Consider the following 13,055-nt stretch of genomic DNA (forward strand, 5'->3'; position numbering starts at 1 on the left):
AATTCAAGAGAAATAGTTTCTGAAGTGAAGCAAGCGCCTGGGGAGCTGATTAGCTATTTACAGATGCCACCCACAAAATCCCATGACCCTTAGAGTGGAGGCTGTGAGCAGACAAGCCAATTAGCAAACAGAGGAGTTGCAGCCTGCTATTATTGCCATTATTCGCTCTATTATGGTGGCTATTGCTATTCTTTGTGGAGCGGAGCGGTAGAGGCTGAGGGCACCTGCGTGGACCTGTTAATAGGGGTGCTGAGTGGCACTGGTGGGGCTCGGAGAAGGGCAGCGCTGAGCCAGTGCTGCCGAGCTCCAAGCAGGCCAGACAGGCTGCTGCTCTGGGTCTCACTTCAGGCCCACAGTGCTAACTGGATATGATGGCTCACCGCAAGGGATCCACACAGCAGATGTGCTAAATGACTGTCTGAGCTGTGTGTGTGTGTGTGTGTGTGTGCTTGCCTGCAAATGCAAGTGCTTAAACAGTGCTGTGTTAGAGTACATTTTCATGTTAATGTGAGTGGGGCATGGACTGCTGGTCTACTAATGTAGGCTGTGCTTAGCTTTGGCTAGATACTGCAGTCAAGAGCCTTTAAGTCTTATTTTGATTGCAAAGACTTGATGCTGCAGGTATTGCTAAAAAATAAGTTCACTAAGACAGAAAAAAGAGAAAAAAAAGATCTCATTTGATGTGATTTGATTTAGATGTGCAGTGTCTCTCCCTGCCTCTTGTGCAGGCTAACGAGGTAGAATTTAATTAGGGAGGGAGTGAGACGAGTCCTGTGGGAATCACTGCCTGTCCACAGTCTGAGCGGAATACTCGCTCTAAGAGCTGGACCTGGGTAAAGATGTAGATGATGAAAATAATTTTGTTGGCTCTGTATCTCTGTATAAAGAGAGGTACTTTCTTCATAATGGAAACACATATTTTATGCACTGTAAAAAGGACATTGGCTCTCCAGGACCAGAGTTGTGCACCTATGCTTTAGTAATTATTTTCTGAGAGTGCACATACAATCAGGGCTGAACAATATATTGTTTGTTAATTGTAATCATGATATTATCCTGAAGGCTGTGATATGCAAATTAGTCCTTTAGCCAATCACTTTGCTTTGATAGTACATTGTGAACAGATGAGTGTCTCTGTGGCTTTCCTGATGATTTCAGATATTAACATAATGCATCAATATTAAATGATCCTGGTCAAAATAATGCACATATATATCACATTATTATTTCACAAGGGTGTTTTGGATATATTGATGAGTGAATTAAAATATATAGCAATATAAGCGAACACTAGTACTTTGTCCATATTGTGCAGCACAGCTTAACATGATGATGATGATGACTATAATCAGTGAATGATTTGATGATAATAAAGCCAATTTAAAGGTAATGCCAAAGCAAGTGAAGCTGTAGGGACGTACTTTTGTAGAACCTGGCAGAAATTAAGTCCCAGCGTTAAGATCAGGGTTCAAATGGCCAATTTGTCTTTTAATTGAAATCAGTGGAGTGTGTTCTACCCAGAATAGTTTGAGACCCACAGGGGCCGAGGAGTTACAGCACTTCATATTGAAAATCTACCACATCATTTAGGGGCTTGCCTTACGTATTTGCCTATGTGTAATCTGGATTACTTTACTTGATTTCAGAGTAGTCAGGTGCTTGTAATCAGGATATCTTTGAAAACATTTAGTCAGATTACAGTCACTTTTAATGGGTTACTGTATAGGGATTGCATTTTTAATTAGACAACACAATGGATATATATATATATATATATATATATATATATATATATATATATATATATATATATATATAAATTAAAAATCCCATAAACTGTGTAATACACATGTGACTAAAGTACTATTGGGACAGGGGAGGCTGTGGGTGATGCCAGTTTACCATCGGGTGTCTGTAAAAAAAACAATTTGCACAAGATGAGAAGAACTGATGCAAATGATAGAGATGGGAGTGGCTACTCTACACCCAATCTTTAGTCCACAAAAGAGTAGAAAACATGCTAAAACACTGAATTTATTTAATACACTTTATTCTATTAATTCTATAGCCTTAATTCTATCCTGCACTGCATCCCTAACCTTGTCATTCGCTTTGGGAATTCATAGCAAACACTTACCACATAAAATCAAATGCTTTTTTCTGTTGTGTTCTGTGTTTTAATGCTCTGTGTTGTGTGTGAGGTAGGACAGTGCATATCAGCTTAATTTTAGCCACAGAGAAAACAAGTAAATGTTTCTTTGTGTGTCTCCACATTTAAACTCCTTTTCCACAGAAAACGGGAGTTGTTACCGACATGTCGATCCGCATAGGATTAATATAACCTGAGGTTATTTCTACCTCTCATTTTATAGAAGGTAAAAGGCACTGGGATCTTTACTGACATTACAGCGTGTAGACAGTAAAAATTACTGACATGGCACATTTGGACAGGTCTATAATCACAGAGAAATGGTACTAAAAATGACACTACCTTACCTCCCCATATAAGACTGATCCTGTCTGAACAGGCCATAAGACTGATAAGAATAAATTTGTGTGAACTGGGGAGAAAGGGGTGAGAGGGTAGATTAGGGCAGTATCTTCAGAAAGATAAAAACAAATCACCAACTATAAAACCAAATAAAGCAGTTGGATCAGAAGTGGTTCAGAAGTTTAGAATCACTATTTTATAATCAATACCAGATTGCATTTCTTAACCTCTTGAACCCTCGGCTTATTACCCAGGCGCTCATCTTAAAGATAATCATTCAGTAACTACTATGTATTATTAAATGCTGTTCTTCAGTAACTACTGATATTCAGTAACTGATGTGACTTATTCAGGGGGTACCTAGAGTTTATTTCAATGCATATACAAAAAATCTAAATTGAAACAGTGTTGAAATTTAAAACCATACTGCCGATTTAACCTTGTCTCTTCCAATTGTCTCTCATTTAATATCTTTTGTGGAAAACACCGACAGCAATCAGTACTGAGGATCTAGGTGTATCCTATCAGAGTAAAGTGAACCAAGAGAAGAGGGTCTTACATTATGCATGTCCCCACATTCATTTTTAACACGCAAAATACTGACAATTTAATTAAATCTTGGTTTCAGAATTGAAAATCATATCAAACCTGAAAATATGTTACTCAACAAAGTCACATGCATGTAAGCTGTAAGCAAACACCTACAAATTAACATTAACACAGGAAAAAGCCACTGTGGGGAAACTAACAATGTAAATATACTGTCAAACATGCAACAAAGAGTTTATGGTCTAATTGTATACTTTAAAATATGCTTTTCCCAGGGCAGAGGTGCATATTTATATCTTTTTGTAACTTAATATTTTAAAAAAGAGCAATAAAGTAAAAATTCTTAAGACAAAGTAAAATGTTCTGAAGTGCATTATCTCAAGAGGATGTTTGCTTATTTTCAATTATTTAGAAAATAAAAAAAGCAAAACATGTAATTTAACCAGGGTGCCTAAACTTTTGCATATGACGGTCTATTGAGGTACTCTTTCTTTGCTGTTTCACAGAATGTACAATATAAGACACCACTGACAATAAGACACCACTTTATAGTACTGAATTGATTTTTAAATTGTGTGTATAATTATGCTCCTAGAAGGATAAGCGAATATTTGTACTTATGAGAATGAGAAGCTGAAGCATGGCCCACATACCGGCTAAGAAATCTACCCAACACACTTACACAGCATTAAAAAACTGCCTCGTTCGTGGTGCATTGCTTGCTCAGTTCTAGCCAATCTCGTCAAAATACGTCACAAGAGGAAAATAGTTTTTTTTAGAATGAATGCTGCATCAGAGATCATTATATGAGCATTCTCTCACACGCACTCATGACTGCTAACTGTGTGAAAGGAGAGGACATATGTTTATAGCGGGTGAGATTTTGAGGGAGACTGAGAGAGAGAGAGGAAGTGGAGGAGTGCGATACGTCTCTTTCTTCTGTCGTTCAGTACCTGTCAGCCTGTGTTAGCGGTCAGAGCCGGCGAAAAGCTTGCTTGAAACTGTGTTAGCGGTCAGCGCAGGCGAGGAGCTCGCGTGAAACTGTCAGCGCATCCTCTCCTCCTCCGCTTTCTCCTCCTCCTCCACCACCTTCCCCCACTCTTTTCCTGTCCCTCCTTCCCTCCCTCCCCCCTCTCTTTCTCTCTCTCTCTCTCTCTCTCTCTCTCTCTCTCTCTGTCTCTGATGTTTCTCACAGTGTAAGCTACAGCGAGTGAGTGAATGCCTAGGCGCTATCCCCACCTTCCCCCCCCTCCACTGTGTGTGTATGTGTGCTCGTGTGCAGACGCGTGTGTTTGACCGCACTGGGCTCCCAGCTATGTGTGAAGACACACACAGCACGCCAAAGAAGCAGCCGCACTCATTCTGACGCTCGCTTTTTCTTCTAGGACCGGCACACAGATTGCATCGACCAAAACACCCCATCTCACTTCTGTCTGTGTCTTCTACTCTCTCTCTTTCTCTCTCTCTCTCCCTCTCCCCCTGTCTTACTTCTACAAGCGTGTAGGGCTGGAGAGGAGGGAAGACCCTCTTTATCTCTCTCTCTCTCTCTCTCTCTCTCTCTCTCTCTCTCTCTCTCTCTCTCTCTCTCTCGCCGTCCCTCCCTCTCTCCCTCTCTGCGTCTCTCTCTCTCTCTCTCTCTCTCCCTCTCTCTCTCTCTCTCTCTCTCTCTCTCTCTCTCTCTCTCCCCCTCTCTCCCTCTCTCCCTCTCTGTCTTTGTGTCCTGCGGTGGGATAAGTGCTGAGAGGATGAGCCCCTGATACAGCGCCGAACCTGAGTGACCTGACAGCTCAAACTGTGAGTATACAACTCTGTCTCTGTCACCTCCTGCACACACAAACACACAAACACACACACACACACACACACACACACACACTCACCAACTTTCATACACCAACACAGAACCACTGATAGTTGAAGGATAATGGCGACAGTAATTTAGTCAATAATATTCGAATTGTGTTGTATTCTTTCTCGGGTTTGTTTTCACCCCTGGAAAGCAGTTTTTTGCGAGTGCCTAGCATCAGGATTGTAAAATCCATGCTTTAGGATCTCTCTCTCTCAGCAGCATGCCGGCAGCGAGGTGTTTACGTTTTTGAGCGAAACAAATATCCGCTGGCAACGAGTTGCTTCTTGATTTTGAAAATGATACGCTGATTTTAAGTTGCAGTCGCTTGCTCCCGAAGTGCCTACGGAGATTTAGTGTCATCACTTCTCTTATGTGATATTCAAAAGTACACCTCACTCTGTTCCCTTCCTTTGAAACAACACATTCACCTGTCATGCTGTCACCCGGGCATCGCACATGTACGTTAACAGGGAGCGTGGGGAGCAGTAGGGAAAAGCTGAGATAGGAGAGAATAACATTTCCATTTCAAGGGTTATTAGCCATGTGCTCTACATTTGGGCTATAGAGTGTGAGGGAATGTGGTGGTGTGCTTGTGTAGGCTACTTTAGAAGTGATGAGCAGCTGACGGATGGATATTCTTGCTTTCTGCCAGTGAGTTGGTAAGGCTTATTTCTTTTTATTTCCTTTTCATAAATGTTACATTTCCTCATAGCTGGACTATTTGGCACATTGTTGTATGAATTCTGCTTTTAGTCTAGATGTATAGCTGAAACATTTCTGTATAGATATGTGTGCAGCCTAAATCCATTTGGCCTCCCCTTGTGTCCGGCCAGATACCAAAAGAGATACAGCAAGAGACATAGACCGGCATCTCACTTCCAGCTTGCTTGTGACTGTTTGCTCGAGCAGTGAAGCATGCCTGACAACTAAAACAGGTACACGGTGCTATCCTCAGTCTGTCAAAATGTAGCAAGCAAACTGGATACTCTTAAAATTGCAAGAAAGTGACTGAGATAGACCAGAGCAAAATAAAATCTATTAGTCCCTCTCCAGCTGTAGGTACTAGTTTAGTATGTGTACCTGTGAAATCTTCTCTTTTCAAAGGCCCGCTGCACGTATATATAGGTGTAGCTTTATTTGATAATCACAGATTATCTATCAAATATATGTCTCATATTTTTACATTTTTTTTATAATAAAGAGTTTGCTGCCTCTTAACGACTCCATGACACATTACATGCAGATGTATGAAGAAACAAAGTAAATGTGAACATAAAGCAAGTTGCTCTATACACTGCAAGTCTACCATCTCGAGCTCCTTATGTTTTGCTACAGCGACGGCTCAGTTTTTTTGTGTGTGAGTTTACCATTTCTCAGTTTGCTGATCATATCCTGCTGTGATACACATGGCAAGTAAATGACTGCGCAAGATGATTGAGGTACATGGTCAGAGAACATTAATTCTGCTTTGTGGATCCATATGTTCCATATGGAGAAAACAGGCATACAGGAAATTATTTTAACTTAAAGGAATATGTAGCATTTTTCAATACTGTTGACACTCTGTCCGACATATTTTGATGCACTTAGTTTGTATGTACCCTGTATGACTGTCAATAGATCTGTGCGGTTATAATAGCTTGTCACTTAATTGTAACTGAGTGACATTGTGGTTAACACAGATTGGCGATTTCAATATATGGTCACAGCCAAGTGCGTAAACATGTTTGTTGTTTCTTCAGATCACTTACTTACAGAGCAGAACATGAGATTGGCTACGGTTGGTACAAAGCTCATATCACACAAAGCAACATTTTTGCCACAGCACGTACTTGTTTGGGATGCCTTTTAATGTAGCTTTTTGGTGCTATAGGGCTCTAAAGAGAATGTTTACTTTTTGGTTAATTGTGAGCATCATTTATGTAGTTACTGGTATAGCAAGTGGTTTAACATCTCATTTTATGCTATTTTAATAATGCAACTTTATGATATGCAGATTTAAGACAGCTAAAAAAAAACCCAACAAAAGTTGTATCCCACAGCTACTATACATGCCATGTGTCTTACAGTCCACTTTACATACCACCTTAACTCCTTTTAAAAAAGAAGATAATTTGTATTCAAATGTAGTGAAACAAGCATATATATATATAATATATATGCTTAATATATAATATATATAATAGATAAACGACCGAATACTTGAGTCAGCACTTTTAAATTTAGGTATATGATCCCTCAACAGAAGCGATATTTTGAGAGCCTGAGGTGGGATATTGTTGTAATAGGCAGTGAAAACTGGTATACAGAGGCACGTACCCTGAAAGTAGCTAAAAAGTTCAGTAAGTGACAATCCTACTTATTTTTAAAAAGAAAAAATCATTTTCTTTTTACATATAAAAGAGCATGTTTACTTGGCTTAGCCTGACAAAACCACTTTTAAGGTGCTGACCAGTAATGTAATGCCTTGTTAATTAACCCTCACTTGTTTCTGTCTTTTTTGACATTTCAGAATCAGTGGGATTTATTTATGGCAGGCTGACATTAGTGGGATTTCATAGAAATCTTGCTATAAACTCTTGAACTGGCCACAGATTTAATTCACATAATCTTGTCATACACTTGGCTTAGTGAAAGTTGAACATATTCAGCACTTTCCTTATTTTTTTCCTTCTTAATTTAACACATGCTGTGTGTCCTTATGTAGCAGTTTCAGTGTTGGCATAGTGATTTGTTTTGTCAGAATATATTAATGATGTTAATTGTTGTTGACTGCTAAATGACAGCAAGTAATCAGGTTGGGTTTAACAGAACTGAGAACAGCCTGCTAATTTGATTCCACAGCACATTTTTCAAAATGTGCATGCTTTTAGACCTGGATCAATGTAGACTTTAGATTACTAATTTAAAAATGCTTTTATTAAACTGCATATTTTTTGCAATAATGAAATTTCCAGTTACCAAAAAGGTAATTTTGTAAGAGTAGCAAAAATGATTATTACATTTAATGTATGATTAATGTATGTTAATGAAAACAAGATTTTATACCAAGTAATTTTGGACCATTTCTGTTGATTACTCCATAAAATATTCACACATTTGCATGTTAAAGGTAGCTGGCCTTTTCAAAAGAGCTACAGAAAAGAAACACAAACATATGTTTCATTTTTTTTTAAATATGAGAATAACATGAGTGAAGATTCAGTGTAAACTCTTATGTAAATAGTAAAAACAAAAAATACGTTTTCTTTAAGGGGCTGTTTTGCCTTACAATACCCTGCGCATGACTGTGCAGTGAATGAATTATAAAAATATGTTTTAGACCAAGACTTTGTTGCAAAGCTATAACAAAACAACACATTGGGCATCAGGCAGCATATTTGTAACTGTTTTTCATAAAAACTTACTATAAGGTAGCTTTTAGAGGCTTTCCATGCTTTGGTCTGGTTCCTCTCAACATCGATGTGAACAGTTCAGGCTGTCCAAGTTTCTGTAGAACAGGGTATTTCACATCAAACCACTAAACTTTGTTCACATCTAAACAGTTTAATTATCTGCACCCAGCATAGACCGATCATACAGCACTGCATGTTGTTGTTTTCATTGGTGCTTATCGGAAGCCAGTTGGTAGCATATAGGGATTGTTAAAACACCTCTCATTAGCATGTTGCTAATGAGAACTGCAGGTTATGTCAAGCAGGTCTGATGCGTGTTTATTTATATTCTTAATCACAGCACTTTCTCATATAGCTGTTAGCATAAGTGTGGTGGAGGTAAACTAGGTTAGGCCAGGGTTAAAGGGAGCTACCCTGACCTCACCTTGGACCCCCTGTTGTCACTGTACCTACCAGAGTGACGGATGTGAGTCTAAAGGATCTACTTGATTATGTTCAATGGAGAGCTTTCTCCTCTCCCACCTTATTTATGGCCCCCTCTCATCCGGCTAGAGCAGAGAGGAATAAATCTGTCACACTCAGATCCCCCTCCCAGCACACACACACACACACACACACTCACACTCTTCTACACTGTGTTCTCTTTCCATCCTCAAACACAGCACAACTCAGAGCTCTCTTCTTTTGTTAGCCCAGGCTATTTACAGGTTGTATATGAACACGGGGTGAAGCTGGGGTGAAATCTAGCTAAACCTAAACCAACTTGTACAGGGCAAGAGAAGTTTATCATTAAACAACTGTAATTAGCACAGATAAAGTGGAATATTGCCTGTTGCTCAAGTGATTTCCTTGTGATGGTGACAGTGATATTAACTCTGCCCAGTATCATGTGCTGTTATGTATATCACTACATGTGTCAGCGACTATATTAGCGAGAATGCGCTAGAGGTTCACATGGGGTCTTTTAGATCTTTTGATGACCCCCCCTATCCCCACAACCACCACCATACCCCCATGCAGTATGCTACATAAGTAAGGCGCAAGATTTACGTCTTTGAAGTGAAGATTGATCTCTGGGCCCAGAAACACTGAGTCATCCACATGTCATAAATTGCCATGCTGTGTGTATTTTTGGAGTGGAGCAGCACTAAGGCCTGCCTTTTGATCACCCTCAGTTTTTAGAATGCTCCTGGAGCTGCTGCTGTACCACACCACGTAGAAGAGACACACACTCACATTCACACAATAGAATCAGTAGCAATATTAAACAATCTTTACAAACATTGAGTGGCAAAACCGGTTATTTGGTGTGCAGTAGGAATGCACAATATATCAGTGGCTAGTATAATATTTGCTGATAAATAAGAAATCGTCATTATTATTATCTACTGGCATTAAAATGATGGCCTGTATTTACAACTGTTAAGTCTGCATTATATTTTTAGCCTGTGTCACGTGCAGAAGCATGTATAGAAGCTCATGGAAAGGTGGGAATATCCCTACTTGTTGACTCAGCTACCTCTGCTGGCTTCTTTGAGTTTCCTTGTACAGGCCACAAAGCCATGTAATATAACTTGCTGATGTGAAATCTGACAGAAAATCAACTTTCCTCATAAACTGTGTTGGTTCGATTGGTTATTTTTTATCAGCATGTTTCAGTTTTGATTTACAACAAATAGTGTCACTCCTTTTTCTTTACGATGAAGACATTTGAGCTTGTTCAGATCAACAGTTAAAGTAGCTGATTTCAGATACAGAGATGGATGAGAAGATTTCTTTTGCCCTAGATAGCAGCAATTATATGGAGGTAAGTAAAATATATGAATATTTTTACATTTCTGTGTAGTCATATGTTTTCATAGTTTATTTAGCTGTTTTAGAAAATGCAAAGCTGTGTTCCTATTCCATCAACAAAATAACCAAAGAGCATGGATAGGTTAACAGTTAAATCTCGTTCACAACTGATGGCTTGGCCAGGTATTCTAGTGTTTTATACAAAGTTCATTTGTATAGCTTCATAAAGATGGTATTTAATGTCCTGTACTAATCAGCTAAACCTGTCATAAACGTAGTAATAATAACAACAACAATAACAGCAATAATAATAATAATGACTTAAGTTTAAATGATTTATATAATCAGTTTTTGATATTAGTCTCCCAGTAAGATGTTCATTACTGTTTATTGTATCAGGACCCAGAAATTCCATATCGGTGTATGTCTGTGGAAGCTAAGCAAGAATTAGCTCTTAAGTTCTTGGCTGCTCCAGAGTACACTGAGGAAGATGGGTTCATTTTTCTTTTGCAGCAGTGAATGTGCCCTTGGCTTTGAAAGTGGTGCTTATGTTCAAACATCCGATATTGTTTTTAAAGTTTTCATAACAATTGTGTTGTCAGGCAAATTGATTAATATAAATGCCATTCTTTGTACTTTACTCTGTGGAAACAGAACAAAGCTAAAAGTACACCTTTAAAAAGCACGTTTGAGGTGGCAGCAACCTTTTGATGCTGCAGGCGACGACATCTCTGGTATAAACCCTAGCATTGAGTTAGGCAGCGTTTCCATATGCGTGTGCCAAGCCTGGGGCGACTCAATCCGTGCCCTCCCAGGGACAGCTTTGATAGTCAGACACAGAGATTGTGTGGTCTTAGACAGTATAATGCCACTACAGTTGCCTTTTTTCCTTTCTTTTTTGTGTCGTCATCATTAGTGAACCAGCCTCGACACTGCACATTTCTCTTTCTTAAAGCACTCAGTCTATTAACAAAGGCTGTGAGGAGCAGGTCATATTTATAATCTGCTGTAAAGACAAAGAAAAAAATGACAACTGTGTACGTGGTCAACGTTTGCAGGTTGAACGTGCAGACGTTTTTCCAAAAACAGGCTTTAAGATGGAGCTGGGAGATGAGATGGGGCTGGTGTTCAGACAGTGTCTCTGAAGCACACTGACAAAAGGCAGCTTAGCCAACAATTTCCTCCCTTTTTCTCGCAGAGGGTGAAATAAAAAGCGAACTGACTGGGGGAAAGACTGGCTTTATCCACAGTCTGTTTGATGTTGGATTTTGTGTGTGCGTGTCTGTATGTCTCTGTGTGTGCGTATCTGTGTTATTTGGGCACCACTGGTCCTGGGAGAGCACTGGCTATCAGAGAGAGTGTCATTGGGGGTGGGGGTGTGATGACTGTGGCCCCTTGAGGGCCTCTTGCGATGCCCCAATCCACCAAAACGAGCGGAAAAGCTGGTTAACACTGCAACCGTTTCTGAAGCACAGAGCCTAGCCATTAACGATCTCTCTCTCTCTCTCTCTCTCGCTCTCTCTCTCTCACTCTCTCTCGCTCTCGCTCTTGCTCTCTCTCGCCTGGGTCTGGTGCTGGTGATTAGAGCACGGCGCAAGCTGCTGTAATAAGGATGGGGGCTACAGCTTTCGCACCGGTCTGATCTGTTGTGCGGCCGTGGTGGGTATTTCAGAGGGCTGCGGCAGGAAGATAGGGAGATTGAATGAAAAAAAAGTCTAAAGGGAGGAGAGGAGAAAATGGGTGAACTGGTATTAACTGGTGAAAGAGCTGGCGTGGTCGGGAGGGAGAGAGAATCCTCTCTCTGAGTCCTCGCACGACCAACTCTTTCTTCAAATTCACATCATTATTTTTTTTCCTCCTCTTACTAATAATAGCAACAGCAACAAGAGTAATGTTATGTCGTAACCGTGGTTACTCATTACTCATGTTGGTCTGAATATGCAAAACAAGCATACAGTGTGCTAATTTCCAGATGTTTAGGGCTATATGATCAAGTGGTGACAAGTGTAGGTGTGTGAATTACAAAATAAAGAGTAATTGGTCTGCTTGCAGATTTATGGATTGGAAGAGTTAATTCTTTCATTCAGCAGGACATTGATATGCCAGATTGTAACATGCTCTATGATTAGTAAAATGTCCTAATGCACCTGCCCATGCCTTATAGACTAATGCTATCTTTCATGGCAATTGTTGAGATGGGACAAGCTCAGAGAACGTTGACAAAAATCCCTTTGAACCTAAGTGAGAAATCTGTAGTATGCATTTGGTTAAGAATATGCACATTTGTAGGGTATTTATAAAGGGAAATTCCACTGATTTTCCCAAATTAAATGGTTCAAATGTAAACAAAGTAATTCAGTGATTTGATGTGAAAAGCATCCTAGTGAAACAAAGGAGTCAGAAATGTTCATACTGGTGGTGAGAGGAACTAGATACGCGAAGCATTTTCCACTTTTAAAGCTACCTCACAGAAAGTTGTGGCACAAAAATAGTATGAGTTTGTTAGGTGATGTGTGACATGACAGTTTTGAGAAATGCTTTTGTCCTAAAACTTTAAAATAACACTATTATGGTTTTTATTTCAGATTTAGCTCCATTTTACCTTTATCAGCATCACATAAAAAAAACCTCCGGAGATGCATGTAGGGTCACAGGTTGCTTTTGATTGCAGATAGTTGTATTTGTGTTAAAGGCATTGCTACCCCTAATTTCTATCAGTGCTATTGTAAAGAGTAAGTATTGTATTGTATTTCTGTACAATAATGTCAAACAACTCTGAAATTACTATTTAAATCTCAATCACTGAATAATGCATTCTTTTTTAAAAATCTGTGGAATTTCCATTTAATTTCAAATTGTTTTTGTTTTGTGCACATGGGGAATGTACTGTTAGAATAGAGCAGCTGAAGTATTTTGTCTTGTAATCACACTAATGTTACCATAATGGTAAAGTTCTTGTTCCTGCTGCTGCTGCTGC

General features: G+C 39.4%; 1 protein-coding gene across 4 annotated transcripts in view; it reads left to right on the forward strand.

Moving 5' to 3' along the window:
• The first annotated feature begins 4,645 nt into the window (after positions 1–4,645).
• rbfox3a (RNA binding fox-1 homolog 3a) overlaps positions 4,646–13,055 on the forward strand; it is a 511,986-nt gene continuing 503,576 nt past the window's right edge. For 2 of the 4 annotated variants that reach the window (XM_037544449.1, XM_037544451.1), the window contains exon 1: positions 4,646–4,834. The gene's annotated coding sequence lies outside the window, so the exon portion shown is untranslated. Of the gene's footprint in view, positions 4,835–5,353; positions 5,549–13,055 lie in introns of those variants that run through there. The other 2 variants (XM_037544452.1, XM_037544450.1) reach the window with 2 other exon arrangements.

This window comes from Pygocentrus nattereri, chromosome 13, assembly GCF_015220715.1.
Source record: "Pygocentrus nattereri isolate fPygNat1 chromosome 13, fPygNat1.pri, whole genome shotgun sequence".
Lineage (NCBI taxonomy): Eukaryota > Metazoa > Chordata > Actinopteri > Characiformes > Serrasalmidae > Pygocentrus > Pygocentrus nattereri.